The sequence below is a fragment of the Lemur catta genome, chromosome 3 (assembly GCF_020740605.2).
Source record: "Lemur catta isolate mLemCat1 chromosome 3, mLemCat1.pri, whole genome shotgun sequence".
Taxonomy (NCBI): Eukaryota; Metazoa; Chordata; class Mammalia; order Primates; family Lemuridae; genus Lemur; species Lemur catta.
Genome location: NC_059130.1, coordinates 107,254,014 through 107,264,777, shown reverse-complemented (window position 1 = coordinate 107,264,777; position 10,764 = coordinate 107,254,014). Strand labels below are relative to the sequence as shown.

The following is a 10,764-nucleotide window of genomic DNA, read 5'->3' as shown; positions in this document are numbered from 1 at the left end:
CGGCCCTGATTGGTTCCCTGCCCCACCCTCCTGGGGCTTCCGGGCATTCCATTGGCCTGAGTGCAATGCCAGTTAAATAACTACGCAAAAGGCGTACTCAAGGGTACTGTCCCAGGAGCTCCACCCGGCCAACTTCCGCAATCGGAGTAAACAGCGGGGGGCAAACCAAGTGAAGTGGGGGCGGAGATTAAAGTCAATCAACTCTTAAATTCACAGTAGGAAAATCCCACCTAAGAAAGTGTAAAAACTTGTATAAAGTATGTTGAAAGACGAATTCTTTTTGTTAGAGTTCAAAGAACCAGTATTTTTGGTGGAAGGAAGGAGACAAGTCCACAAACTTTCTGTAGACACCCCTCAAGTTGCAGATAGTGTTGTCCCTTCACTCGGGTCTCAGCCCAGGCGGAAAGTAGGGTGGGGAGAGTGAGTCATCCGCACCAGCCCGCCCTAAAGGATCCATCCGGGGCGAGGCTCGTGTCCTGGCACGGGGAACTAGTTCTGAAAGGCCATGGTTAAGTGAGCTGGACCCTGGTTTAACTGCCACCTCGCTCAGCGACCTCAGACAACTCCCTGAACCTATCTGGGTCTTAGTTTAAACTTCTGCAAAATAGGAGCAGTCATATCTACCTCACGTCCTGGGGCGGTTTGTTGAGGATTCATGCACGAATGGGCATAAGGCCTCTCTTCTTGATTATAAAAGGCTGCAGCTGGTAAACAGTGTGACAAATTCACAAGTTGGCAAAGAAACCTCATTTGGTTCTCTAGAGCAACCCTGTCAGGCAGGTATTATCCTCATTTTGCAGAAGAGAAAACGGAGTCTCCGTGATGTTACATGACTTACCCAGGGTCACCCAGAGAATTTGAAACAACCCTGGGACTCAAGTCTGTATCTTTTGGCTTCCATTCCTGTATTTCTCCCTGCCAGGCCTGGTGTCACCCGAGAAAGACTTCCATCCCTCATCGTCTTAGCATTCCAGGGAAAGTCTTAAGGGTGCCAGGCCAGTCCCCCATCTCTCTAGTCAGCATAGACTTGGGCATAGGCCGTCCCCCAGCTATTGTTAATCACCAAGGTTCCCGAGGGAAAGTGATCCTAGGGGTGCGGCCAAGCTGTTTTGGGGGTTCTAGGAATCAGGACGTGAGTAAGGGATGATAGGCAGGTCAGGAACGTAGGCAGAATCCCAAAGGAGGACATGGAAGCTCCAAGAACAGCAGTGATGCCACTGTGGGCCCTTAGCAGGGCAGCTCCATGCCAGGACTTAAATCCAGGTTTCTCTGCTCTCAGAACAGGGCTCTTTTCAGCACAGGATTGTTTTTCCCAGAAGGGCTGTCTTGGCTGTAATTCCTAGTCCTTTTCCCTCCCTGGAAAGGAAGGAGGCCAAGAAGAGAGAAGGAGGGAAGCAGCCTAAGACTTTAGAAGGGCAGAGACCGCCAACAGGGTGGTGCCAACCGGGCCCCTGTGCCATCCCAGTTGGTGTCCTTCAGGCTCAAATCTGGACATGTGGTGTGACAACCAATGACTATTTAAATCCTGGCTGTGGCTTTTGGGTGCTGGGAGGAAGCTGTGCAGAAGGCAGTAGCTTTGGGGTCAGACCAACCTGAGATTCAATCCAAGCTCCACCACTGTCTAACTCTCTGAGCCTCCCCTACCTCTTCTCTAAAATGGTGACAACGGGGCAGTTGTGAGGATTCAGTGAGTTCATCGTGGCAACAATGAGTCATGTGTGCAAAGTGCCTGGTAGCTATTTATTCATTCATGGATTCATCCATTCAATAAAAAATTATTAAGTATCGACCATGTGGAGGGCAGCCTGCCAATGGCACAGCTACAAAGGTAAGCAAAACAGATTCAGACCCTCATGGAGCTTACAGTCTGGTGAAGAAGAAAGTCATTAACCAAATGATCAGACAAATCAAAATGCACTTAGAAACTAAGATAAGGACCAAGAAGGCAAAGTACAGTGTGTTTATGAGAATGGATATCAAAGGAGGGGTTGGGATCAAAGGCTTCCACTCATGAATGGGCAGGACACTGGGAGGAGTGTTACAGGCCAAGGGAAAGTGTGTGGAAGGTATGTAGGCTGATGGGGTTGTGGCAGTAGGGAGGGCAGAGCACCCAGGGCCTGTGGGCCACCATGGAGAGTACAATGGTTATTGCCAAATGAGTGAGTGTGTTACAGGGGCAGGAACTTGACTTTGAAAGTGGGGCTGTTCTTCCCCACCCATCTCTGTACTTTTCTGATAGTCCCTGAAAGAATGCAAGCTTTTTTTTTTTTTTTTTGAGAAGGGATCTCTCTGTGTTGCCCTGCCTAGGATGCAGTGGTATCAACCTAGCTCACTGCAACCTCAAACTTCTGGGCTCAAGCGATTCTCTTGCCTCAGCCTCCTGAGTAGCTAGGACTACAGGTGCGCACCACCACGCCTGGCTAGCTAATTTTTCTATTTTCTGTAGAGACGGGGGTCTCACTCTGTCACCCAGGCTGGTCTCGAACACCTGGCCTTAAGCAATCCTCCCACCTCATCCCCACAAAGTGCTAGGATTACAGGCATGAGCCACCACACCTGGCCTGAATGCAAGCTTTGAGGCAGACCTACCTGGATTTGAATCTTGGCTGTGCCACCTCACCTAGGATTGTGTGACCTTGAACTGTCACTGAACCTCACTGTGCCTCAGCTACTCTCCTGTGGAATAGTGATAATGGTAGAGGGTCAGAAGGTAGGGGTGAGGATGGGGAAATGTATATAAAGTGTCTGGTACATGGAAGTCACTCCATAAACTGTGGTTGGTCTTCCCAGGGTGGAGGGAGGTGAACCTGCGGCAGCAGATCCAACAGATGGTTTGGGATTGAGCTGATGCAGACACCCGTGTACTGGGCAAATAGTCTTCTGACCTTCATTGTCATCAGAGACTTTGGAGCCAGACAAACCTGGGTTCAAATCACTGTTGTCACTGTTTCCTAGCTGCATGACTTTGGGCAAGTGACTTTATCTCTCTGAGCCTCAATTTCCTCATCCATAAAATGGGATAATTGTTCCCATTTCCTAGAACTATGAAGATTAAATGAGATGGTAAATATGAGTACTTAGCACAGTAATTCGCACATAGTAGGCAGTTGTCAAATGTTAACTCTAATAATTATTATTATTATTATTGATGTCAGCAGTTCCTACCTGCACTAGAAATTAAGATTCTGGAACTTTGCTTGAAGGTTGTCTGACAATAGGAGCCTTATTGTTTTCTTTTAGGCAATGCAGATAGACAAGTTGCTTTCAGAGGAGGTGGTGCTGTGCATATTAAGAGTAATATTAATACACACCAACATTTAGTGAGCATTTACTGTGTGTCAGGCATGTGCATTCGTCAATCCTCATAGCAGTCCTGTAAGTTAGGTACTGTTGTTATTGTTCTCATTTTACAAGTGAGGTAAAGGAAGCACGGAGAGGTTAAGTGACTTGCCAAGGACACCTAGTTAGGAAGCAACACAGGTAGAATTCAAACCCAAGCATGGAACTTGAGAGGGCTTGCTGCTCCTGAGGGGCAGGCTTCCCCTCTTCTACCCCAAGGAGTCAGAGTGTCACCTGCAGCGCCGAAATTATTCAGTTCCTGTAGCAAGTCCCCAGGCTCCAAAGGCCAAGCTCTGTTCCTTTCCTACCAATTCTAAAAAGTAACCCAGGCCTGTTCCCTGACAGACCCTCTTCCTCTATGAGGAGAAGCAAAAAAGACATTGAAAATCTCAAGAACTGGGTCTGAATCCCAGCTTTGCCACTGAATGGCTCTGTAATCTCAGCCAGGTCCTAGCCTCTCTGAGCCTCAGTTTCCTTCTCTGTGAACTAGGGATAACAGCTCTGTCTGGGGTTGTGAGGAGCAGAGGAAATAGATCTGCATAAACTCCGGAGTGCAGTCCACACAAGACTTCCTTTCATTGTTGCTATGGGGACGGCAAGCTCTTCAGGAAAGCAGCTTAAGTCAGTACTGCAGGCAAAATTGTCATCTCTGGAAACAAACCCAGGTTCAAATCCCAGATCTGCCTTTTATGCCCTGTCTTACCCTGGACAAGTTATATAACCTGGCTGAGCCTCAGTTTTCTTGTCTATAAAATGGAGTGAATAATTCTGATCCTATAGAGCTGGAGAGAAAGTACGATGAGAGAATGCATAAAGAGCCATGAGCCAGTGCCAGGTACAGAACTGGCAGAGCGCAGCAGTCAGCTAAGGGATCCAGGGGGAGGAACAAAGGAGAGGGACGAAGAAGAATCGTCCCTCTCCCCTCTCCCCTCCACTGTCTGAGGCGAAAGAGGTAGAGAGCACTGTGCTCAGAGCCGGGAATGTCTCCAGGCCACTCCCCGCCCCCTGCCATCCTTAATGCCTGCTGGGTCCACAGTCTCGGTCTCTCTCTCTCTCTCTTTCTTCCTCTCCTCTCTCGTCAAACAAGTTCTTCTCCACTGAGCAATCCCAGGGGGCCCCGAACCTCGGTTCCAGCCAAGCTCTCAGGCTTTCCCCACCTCCACATCCTTAATCCGCAGCCTTTGCATTTGCCATTCCTTCCACCTGGAATGCTCTCTCCTCCCGGAGCGCCTTTGATGGGGAAGGGGGGTGCTGGAGGGGAAGGATCTGGAATGATGCTCCCCCACCTCTTCACTCCCCTCCCCTGCATCCCCCACGCTGCATGCCTGACCTCCTCCTCCCAGCGTGGGGGACGAGGCAGCGCTGGGAGGGGGAGGGAAGGGGGGACTCAGGGAAGGGCCCTCTGTGGGGTTTTTCACCTGCTTAGAAGAGGCAGACGGAAATGAAAGCTCTGGGAAAAAACGCCTGCTGCTCTGCTTCCGAGGCCCCAGCTTGGTGAAGCCTCCCTGCCTTCCCACTATGCCATCTCCTTCTTCTCCCCCTCCTCCTGCAGGCAGGTGCCACAGTCAAGGAACATGGGTAGGTGGTGGGGCCAGAGAGATCTAGGTTCAAATCCCATTCCTGCCACTTACCTAGCCAATGACCTTAGCAAGCTGCTTGGTCTGCTTACTCCTCATTTCTTTGTAAAAGGGGACAACAATCCCTGCTTCTCAGGCTGCTGTGAGGACTAAGTGAGATGGCAGATAAAAGTGCCTGGCACAACCAAAGTGCTCAGCAATAGAGATAATCACAATGACAGCAAATACAGTGCCCGTATGTACCTGGCACAGCTCTCGGCACCTTGCATATATTAACCTATGTAATTCCTGATGAGGTAGATGCTATTACTATCCTCGTTTTTACAGAGGAGGAAACTGAGGCACAGAGAGATTATATAACTTGCCCAAGCTCACACAGCCAGTATAGGGGTGGAGCTTAATCTGTGTTCTCATCCACCGTGCTATGGTGCACTTAGCAATAGTTGCCATGATGATGATTATTTGTTTTTATCAGTACTGACTCTCTGCCCTCGGTAAGTACACATTATTCTCTTTCCTCCCACCTTCGAAATCCTGCCTGAATTCTACCTCCTTTGTGACATCTTCTGGTCTATTCATTTAACAAGTATGTACTGCTGCCTGCTCTGGCCATGCTCATTATGCAGGGCACTGGGAACTCAGGAATCAATCCACCCAGCCTCTTCCTTTGAGTGGCTCCCAATCTGATGAGGGAGAAGACATACATAAAAATTACAACAGAGAAGGAAACACTGATTGCAGCAGGAGCTGTGAGTTTACAGAGGCTTAACTCGACTGGGAGACTGGGGCAGGCTTACAGAGGAGGGGTCATTTGGATAGGGTATTGAAGGGTGAGCAGGAGTTCCTCAGACAGAGTTAGAAAGTGGGAACAGAAAATATGATGTGTTAGACCTTGCAAAGGGGACTGAGTGAATAAAGGCTGGAGAGTAACATGTTTGGGGCCAGTTTTATTTAGGTCCTGTACTGGGCACTCCAGGTATAGAAGTAGAAAAATATTAACTGGGCCTTCAGGGAGCTTACAGATTTGGGATAGGGGGATAGAAAGCAATAAATAAAACAAAAATATGGATATTAAAAATCCAGAGGGGCTTTGGGAGCACCACGAAGGGAGCACCTAAACTTGTGCGGAGGAGTCAGTAAAGGCCTCCTAGAGAAGCAGTTGATATCTAGGCTGAGACTTACAGATCAGAGCCAGATTATGTCACCTACTGCCATACCAGCCCAGGTATAAATTCAGCACAAAAACAAAGCCAACCATAATATAGGAGTAAGGAACTCCAATAAAGTTCCAATTTTTCCCATGGACGTTATTTCAATGGTTTTTTTAAAATCGAATATCAAATTACTTGAAAAAAATGTTTTTAGTGTCCCTGCTTTGCTGGTGCTCAAAACACATGCTTGTTTTGCTGGTTGGGTAATCTAACAGGGGAAGAGGCCTGAGGGAGTTGGCCAGGTGAGGTAGAGGATGCAGTTTGGGGGGGCCGGTATTTCATGTGCAGAGGCCCAGAGGCAAGGAAAAGCTGGCTCACTGAGGGGAAAGGAAGGAGATTCAGTGAGTGGGGAGAGGGAGACAAAGGATTGGACTGGATTCTGAGGGTGCTGGAGAGGCATGGAAGGGTTTTAACAGGGATGCGTTGTAATCAAATGTCCCTTTTGCAGGCTGGGCGCGGTGGCTCACACCTGTAATCCTAGCACTCTGGGAGGCCGAAGCAGGAGGATCACTTGAGCCCAGGAGTTTGAGGTTGCTGTGAGCTAGGCTGACACTGTGGCACTCCACTCAGGGCAAGAGAGCGAGACTCTGTCTCAAAAAAAAAAAATACAAAGGTCTCTTTTGCAAGATTGCCCTGAATATGTCCAGAGACCTATTTATGGTTTGAATTAATTCATTCGAGAAACACCCCCAGTGTACCTACTATGTGTTCGGCACTGACCCAGGCGCTGGGACTACAACAAGTTCTTAAGGGTTCTTCAGACAGAGCAAAGGGTGGGACATCGAGTGCCACCCCTACAGAGGGTTCTGAGTGGATACAGACTTCTTGTGTGAAAGTGTGTGACTTTCACAGAAAAAGCAAGCCAAGCCCCGTGCTGGGTGATGGGGTGCAGAGATCGAAGACGGCACCCAGGAAACTTGCACTGGAGAGACCAGCACTTCCTAAGACAGAAGAATAAAGGGATGAAAGCAGGAGAGAGGGAAGGGGTGAGGGGTGAAAGAGCCAGATGCAGTAACCTCTGTAGAAGGTAGCCAAGTGGGCAGGGGGGCAGAGTTCCAGCCACCACCACCATCCCGCACCCCCATGTTTTCTCACAACTGCTGAGCCCTGCAGCTTGTCTCCTCCTGGCTGCAAACGCCATACCAAACCCTGAAGGAGAACAGAGGGTGAGGAGGGGGCAGGCGGGGGACAAGCCCAGACCTCTCGCCCCAGCAGGGCCTTCCTTCCCAGTGCCTGGGGCCAACCGGCTGAGGAGCCAGAGGTTACAGGGAAGGATTAAGGAGTTGGTTGCTTTTTTACCCAAACTGTGCTGCATCTCTCTCTCTTTCTTCCTCTCAATCTCTCTCTCTCTTTTTTTTTTTAACAGAAAAAATGTTCCTGTACACGCACCCGGAGGCTTTTGCAGGAGGCGGCTGTTGGAGAACTGGGAAAACAAGCCAAGAAACAAGAGAAAGGAAAAAGACCACGCCTCGCCTGGCAGATTCCTAATGGCCCAGGAGACCTGAGGCTTTACAGTGGGAGGCCGGTGGGGGCTGGTTCGGGTGGGAGGGAAGGGCAGGCCGAAGGACAGCCACTTGCTGGCCGGTGACCTTGGGCGGGATACTGCCTGCTTCCCTCTGGTGAGAATGGGGAGGAGGGAGGCAGGGGCAGGGCTGGCTGGCTGAGGTCACAGGAAGGCCCCTTCCAGCCTGAAATGTGATCTCGGGATGTGGGGCCTGCCAACCTGCAGCGACCCTGGGCCAGCAGAGATGAAAGGCTGCCTGTCCCCAGCTTCCGGACCCCCAAGGCCCTGGTGCCTCAAACTTGGAGGGCAGCACAGCTGCTGCAGCTGGCTGGAGCCAGTTGCTGGGCTCCCCACCCCACCTTATGTCATCCAACCCTCCCTTCCCTGTTTTGCAGAGGACACTAAGGCCCAGAGAGGGCTGGTGACCTGCCTGAGGTCACACAGCAAGTTGGAGGCTGAGCCAAGATGCACCACAAAGTCTCTGGACTCCAGGTCCAGGCCTCCGTGCCTTCCCAGGACCTGGCTGCTCGGGGGCTCACTCTGGGGAGCCGGAGAGACCTACGGCTGGGGAGGACAGTTGGGGGTTGTGCTGTTTGAAGTCACAACTTAATGTTGACTAAAGTGCATTTTTTCAAGACAAAAAGAAAATTCCAGACCCCTGCCATAAGCCTGGACTTGCTCTGCTGGCAGGGGAAGGAATGCGGCTCTGGCCACCACAGCTGCTGGTGGCCAGCTGCAGTCTCAGCGCCTGCTGCTCCCGCCCAAGCCGGCAAAGGGACAAAGGCCTCTTCTCAGGCCCGTCCCCTCCAGCCCCTTGGATTAGCTGGCAGAGCATTGACCGAGAGCCTCATCTGCTGCAGACCTGCTAAGTCATTGTTCCTCTCTGGGCCTTAGTGCCCTTTCTGTAAAATGGGGGCAGAGTAACTGCTGACCTGCTTCTCAGAGCTGTTTGGAAGCTCCAAGGAGGGAAAGTTACAGAACTACAGACCTCTCAGCACCTCCTTCCACCTGAGGGTCTGCTACTCACTGTCCCCCTGCCTCAAATTCCCCTCCCTCCCTCATGCTCTACCTGGCTGCCCCAGCTCACTCAGCTGAGCTCGGCTGGGCCATCTCTCGCCCTGGGAAAGCTTCCCTCACATCCAGACTCTAGAGCTTCTTCAGGGGATTTATCACTGTTGTAAATAATGAAAAAATTAATTGTGTAGTCGGATCTGTCTCCTCACTAAAATGTGAGCTCTGAAATAACAACAGCTAACAGTGACTGCTACCCAGGGCCAGGACGTTACATATAGGGGCCCATTTAATCCACATGGGAGGTGCTGTGAGTCTGCCCATTTTGTGTCGCCATCGTATAGATGAAGAAACTGAGATAATGAGGGTTCAGTCACTCACCTGAAGTCACAGCAAGTTGGAGGCTGAGCCAGGACTCACCACAAGTGAGTTGCAGAACCAGGATTCAGGTTCAGAGCCCAGGCTATAACCATCACATCACCAATGAGGCAGCTTGTTCCCTGATGTGTCCCCAGCTCCCAGCACAGCACCTGGCATACAGTTGGTGCTCCATATATGTTGGATGAGTGTACATACAAATAGGTGATGAATATATATGAGTATTTGGAGAAGAATAAAGCACCCTCCAGGAGTGAGTTTTGCAGGTACCGTGTATGGGGGGTGTACACTATATTGTTAAAAACTAATTATTGGGCTTCCTTCTGGGACATCAGCTTTGACTCCTCCCCCTACTTCATCTGCCAGAACCAATCAGTCCCCAGGTTCTGCTTGATGTCTCCCTGGTGCACCCCCTCCTCTCCATCCCTCAACCCCCATCTTTCTCTTGGATTTTTGCAGCAACTCCCACACAGGTTTCTCTGTCTCTAATATCTTCTCTTCAAAGTGGTCCTATGAAAACAGAAAGCTAATTGTGTCATCTCTCTTTACCCCTCACCCCCACTAATGAACCTCCCATGGCTTCCCCTTGCTCTCTGGATAAAGCCCACACTCCTCACCGAGGCTTCCCCCACCCAACCCCTACCCACCCACCCCTTAGCCTCACCTCCTGCCCCTCTCCTCATGTCTCTGCATGTTCTTTGGCCAAACTACTCTACGTAGTAGAAGTCAAGAACATGCAAGCACAGACAGACCGGGGTTCGAGTCCCAGTTCTGCTGCGTACCAGCTGTGGGAGTTTGAAAACAAATCAATTCCCCTCTCTAAGCCTCGGTTACCACACCTGGAAAATGGGTGTCATTGTACCATTTCATAGAGTCATTGTGAGCATTAAATGAATATACAAGGGCTGAGCACAGCACCTGACACTCCCAGTAGTCACTATAATTCCTATACTTTCTTCTGCCACAAAGAGTATTACTTACTGGCAATCTTACCTATTTTTTATGGCCCAACTCAAATGTCACCTCTTAGAGGAAATTTTCCTTGATATCCACACACCATTCCCCAAGTGAAATCAGTCTCACATTCTATGAAGCACTTGTAAGCTTGTTGGTTGTGTGCACTCTCTTTCCCCTGCCACCCCAAGAGTTCCCAGAGAGCAGGAACAACACCCTTCTTAACTCGAGCACAGTGCCTGGCATGCGACAGGTACTCAATAAATGTTAGTTGAATTGAATGGAATTACCACGGTCAGTGTCTTTCCTGAGCACCTTGCAAGAAAGAGGCCTGAGTAATGAGACAGCTGGACTTGGCCAGGACCTGTTGCTGAGGCCCAGCCCAGCTCTGGGGCGGGCTATGTTGGGATGTGTGTGGGAGTGGGGGTGGGTGGAGGAAGCTCCTGACCTCTGAGCTCTTCCTTCCCTGCAGGACTCTTGAGCCCTCCAAGGGCAGGAGAGTGAGAAGAGGAAGTGAGGAGGTCCAGGTGCTGAGCAGGGGAGCAGGGGTGGGGTGGGGCTGTAGCAGGAGCTGGGGTGTGGATGGGAGCTGGCAGGCTCCAGCTCCTCTAAGACAAGGGCTGGGCCTGGCAGGACAGGGCCTCACAGCCTGAGTCCCCACCTGCAATGCCCCACCTTATCCTGGCACCTGGATTAAGTGACTTTTCAAGTTGTAAAACTACATCTTGATTGCAAAGAAGGAGAATCCAAGCCTGGCCTTGTCTTGTTGCTGAGCAGGGAGAAGGGGGCG

The 10,764-nt window shown here is 50.5% G+C and overlaps 1 long non-coding RNA gene across 1 annotated transcript; it reads left to right on the top strand.

Annotated features, from left to right (window-relative positions):
- The first annotated feature begins 7,680 nt into the window (after positions 1-7,680).
- Positions 7,681-8,841, top strand: LOC123634332. The gene is made up of 2 exons (XR_006733888.1): positions 7,681-7,746; positions 8,027-8,841. It is a non-coding gene; the product is annotated as an uncharacterized LOC123634332 (long non-coding RNA).
- The last annotated feature ends 1,923 nt before the right edge of the window (positions 8,842-10,764 follow it).